The sequence below is a fragment of the Camellia sinensis genome, chromosome 3 (genome assembly GCF_055761805.1).
Source record: "Camellia sinensis isolate YWXY chromosome 3, ASM5576180v1, whole genome shotgun sequence".
Taxonomy (NCBI): Eukaryota; Viridiplantae; Streptophyta; class Magnoliopsida; order Ericales; family Theaceae; genus Camellia; species Camellia sinensis.
Window position 1 is genome coordinate 187,425,915 of NC_138963.1, and position 4,508 is coordinate 187,430,422.

Below are 4,508 nucleotides of genomic sequence, written 5' to 3' on the forward strand. Positions count from 1 at the left end.
ATAATGAACACTTAACTGATTCATACAATTGGAGTGTGATCTATTCAGTTTTACACCTGTACATATGTTCTCCCCTAACAAATTGAAACAAATGCTAGTTATGAAAACTATATAAGTGCTGCAGCCTGCAGGTGCTTTCCAATCCTCAATTAGTGCTACGTAATGTGAAGTTAAAATTGTAATTCAAACCATCAAATCCAAATAAACTTGGTGAAGAAACACACACACACACACTAATTAAATTATTGGTTTCTCCCAAATAATTTGTTGTGCTGTGCTCTAAGTAGCACTGACACGTGACAAGGGCACAGCTTTGACACAAGGCCACATTGATTTTCAAAAAATGCACGACACGATATGTCTGGAACATTTTTAAAAATTATACTTTTATAAATTTATTATATGTCAACTATGTGAATAGCTTATTCAGAGGTAATGAAAAAAAACAAAATAACACTAATTAAAATTAAAAGGTTATAAATTTCATAACCTAAAAACATCAATATATCAATCACATGACAATTAATTGCAATATAAAGAATGCAAAATAATTGTAGAATATAGAAATACAAATGATGAATTCATTTTATTAATATTTGAAAATATATTCAGGTTCCACACGTAAAGCCCCCATTTAGGTTCCACACACATGTTGTCAAAGTAATCGGGACACCATCCAGTGTACCAATTACACTAAAATAATATCCACGAACTGAAATTACAAGCGCATAACCACCAATCAAACATTTCGCAAATGCACTATAATTTAAACTATTCCTTGGCACTTTTAACTCAATATTTTAATTTAAAAATCAAAAAATCATTAAAAAAATAAAAAAAATCAACAACTTATAACAACTTTAAAAAAAAAAAAAGGTCAAATATTGTTTTTTCTCTATACTTTTTGTACATTTTTCTGTAAAAAGTCAACAAGTGATCCCAAATATAATTTTTTTACCTTATATTTTTGTCAAAAAATAAAAAAAAATTACTAAAATAGCATGTTAGGCAGAAAGTTACATATAACTCTAAAACAGGGAAAATTACTCCCTCTAGTGTTTTTGAAATTTTAAAAATTAGAGTTCTAAAAGGAACGAAATGCTCGAGGATTGCTTGCGCATATTTACATTATCTCCATATGGAAGAAACTGAAAAATAAAACAAAATAAATTGATGCATAAATAAATGTAATTTGGTGACACCTATAACAGAAAATTGTCGATCATATGTTGTATCACATCAGCTCCGGTGGAATTCACACAGTAAGTTTTTACCTACACGAACAGAACAAAAGAAAAAGGTCACTCATTAGAAATGTTGATACTACTATCTTTCCCAAACAAGAAGAGATGATAAACTACTTTCTTTCTCTTTTATCTCACTCTTATACTATCCAAACAAGAAGAAGATAAACTGGTACTACTATCATTTCTTTGTTTACTTCTCTCCTATTTTGCCAAATGGACTGAAATCTGATTGTGCTGACCCTCTTTTATCTGGAGGGGAATTCAAACTAGAGAGTTCCAATCCATTTCAAGAGGTTGACCTCCAAACCGCATTTTACTCATTGAGGTTATTATGTTTTTCCTTGATTATGTAGTTAAATTAAAGAGAAAGAAGAAACTTGCCTGAATAGTACTGTGCGCCAAAAGTCTTTGTTTAGTTCCACTGAAGTCAATATCAACCCTTTCCCAGCTCATTTTTGTGAGACCCCTGATCATTGCCTCTACAATTGGACGCAATGAGGAAAGAGTGTGAAAATTAGGGAATAATCAAGAATAAATATTTTACTTACATATAGAGCTCAGAATAATTGGACAATCTGAAATGATGGTAATGAAATCATATTGAACTTCAAATCCTCAAGAGCATAATGAAAATTTCATTTACTTGTATAAAGTTCTTCACCAAATAACTGTTCTAGAACTTCTAGTATTACCTCTTCAATTTCTCTTTTCCATTTTCTTTCCACTTGCTATAACAAATCAGGTTGTGTGTGTTGTGTGTGTGTGTGTGTGTTTTTCTTCCAATTTTGACTAAACCAAGACATGCTAGTTCGAAGCCCAACCTTGTTTCACACTGAAATTCATTTTCAGTTCTTTCATTCTTTTCACTAACTGGTATATGCTAGAACAGTCTGTATGCTTGGAAATTGAGCTAGCCCGATACACCTACAATAATCAGGTACAAACCAGAAAATTAACTGGAACTGTGTTGAGTCTCCATTATTCCAGTTTCCTATTAAAATGGTATGTACCAGCTGGTACAACATGGTGTTGAGCGGGATTCACAATATTGCCAGTAACTTTTTACTCTCTTTCACAATTCCAGAAAAACTAAATATACAAGTGAAATCTACATTTAAAATGAAGGAAAAACCTTTTTTATTTTAATTTTTAACTTGGTTTTTTAATGGGAAGTAATGGTTCTTGAATCTTGTAAGATTAGTGTTGTAGAACATGAATAACATTGACAAAAATTTGGTAACTAACCTTCCATATCAATGGTCTTGCATACATTGACTTGGCCCTCTAAAGACATTTCTTCTTGAGTATTCATAGGTTTTGCTAACTCCACATTTACGACATGCGGGTATTTGTCAATTCTTGACAGATTTTGACGCTGAAAAAAAAAAAAAAAAAAAAAGTAAGAAAATTTGGAAACACAATTCTAAAGCTCCATAAAGATTAAGAATTACCTTTGGGAGCTCACTTCAACGCCGCAGTGATGATGTACTCCATCCAACAAGATCTAAGAGGAAGTGTTAAGTTCTTCACATAAATTAGAGGATTTCAAAAAGAAGAAAATTGGAACAGCCTAACTAGTTTTTCATGTATTGCTTGAGCATATGTTTAAATGTCCTGACATTTTATCTCCAAATATTTTACTACATAAACAAGTAAAAAATAATAAACAAATGTATATAGTATGGTAGGATACGATCATATCGTGCATTAGCGTAGGCAACCCGACGCTTAAAGAACCATAGAGTAGATTTGCAGAGACAAGACAAGGAGTCAAGATAGGTTCTATATCATTTGTAGTCACAAAGAAACATTTGTTTGACTTCTGATCAGAATCTATTAAATTCACGAGGGCTCACATAAATGGAAGATCATCAGTATCGTTGGCCATCTGAAGTAAAATAAGAGGTTTTTCATTATCACCATCTCTCAAGAATAAATGTTTCCCTGTTCTTCCAAGCAATGATGATGCATGAGCAGCTGCTTTCTCTAGGGAATAAAAGCCGCAAAATGAAAATATATCCTAAAAGAAGAATGATATATATACATCCTAAAAAAATAAAAATAAAAATAGAAACTCGCGGTTCTCAGCATTTAACAAAATCCAAATGAATTACCAACACCAAATGAAGATTTATAAAAATAAAAACTAATGAAAAGAAAAATAGTGTTCTGCAATAAGGATTCAAAAACCAAATTCATAAATCTATTAGATGTCATGACTGCCACATTCAAATGCTCAGATCAAAATTGTCCACATTTATTTGTTTTTGTGAGAATCCAAATATTCAACACCATCAAATCTTGATAAGAAATAGAGAGAAAAATAATAAAGAGGAATTCAGGACTAATACAAAGCCCAATACAGTAATCATCTTCTGATATCAAGATCAAAACGTATGAACATCATAATCACCAGTTACAAACCTTCAAAAACAAAAACAAAAACAAAAATAGAAAATGATATTTTATAATTTGAGAGTGAAACAAATAAGACCATTAAGCAACTGACAGACTGACCATCCAATCTCTTACAATACAAAGAAGAAGAAACAGAAAACCCAATTGAGATTATTACCCAAATCTGATGAATCTTTAGGTCCAAAGAAGAGAAAAGAGTCAAAATCAAAAAGAAACCACTCAAAAGTTGATACTATTCAAATGAAAAAACAAAGACAACCCACAAAGAAAAAAAAGCCCCCAAAACATCCCAAGAATTTATAGACAGTTGATCTGGTGACTTGTGAGTCCACAAGATCCTCAATAGTAATTTCATTTTCCAAAACAGTAAACAAGATCCTCAATAGAAAAGTGAAAAAACTGAACCTTCTGAGCAATCTGAGATTGCTTGTGGACTTCACGAGCCTCTTTCTTTCGTTTGCGCTCGAAATGATCATGGCGATAGCCATTTCTCTTCCTGTGAAGCTCTATGTAATCTCCCTGAGGCTTAACAAATCTTAAGAGATTAGGGATTTTTGGTTTTGGGCCCCCGGGGGGGAGGGAATGGAAAAAAAAAAACGGGAATGAAAAAAAAAAGAGAGAGAGAGACGGGGGAGGATAAAAAAAAATTAAAATCTTTTTTTTGGAGGGGTCACAAATAAAATTTAAACAACAAAACAACGTCGTTTAACTCTCTTTTTTTTTTTTTGTGACGAGGGTTGCTGTCGCTAAAGAAATTTATTTTTTGTTAAAATAATTTTTTTTTTGTAGTTAATGAAAAAAATTTCATTTTTATTTTAATTAAAAAAATATTATTATTATTTT

At 31.5% G+C, this 4,508-nt stretch overlaps 1 long non-coding RNA gene across 2 annotated transcripts; it reads right to left on the reverse strand.

The window, feature by feature from the left end:
- Positions 1-1,604: 1,604 nt before the first annotated feature.
- LOC145822992 (uncharacterized) lies at positions 1,605-4,215 on the reverse strand. 2 transcript variants are annotated; one of them, XR_014365001.1, is made up of 5 exons: positions 3,104-4,215; positions 2,941-2,974; positions 2,699-2,751; positions 2,493-2,622; positions 1,605-1,726 (listed from the first exon to the last, which is right to left on the reverse strand). It is a non-coding gene; the product is annotated as an uncharacterized LOC145822992 (long non-coding RNA). The 2 variants fall into 2 exon arrangements; XR_014365000.1 differs by having other exon boundaries at positions 2,941-4,213.
- Positions 4,216-4,508: the final 293 nt, after the last annotated feature.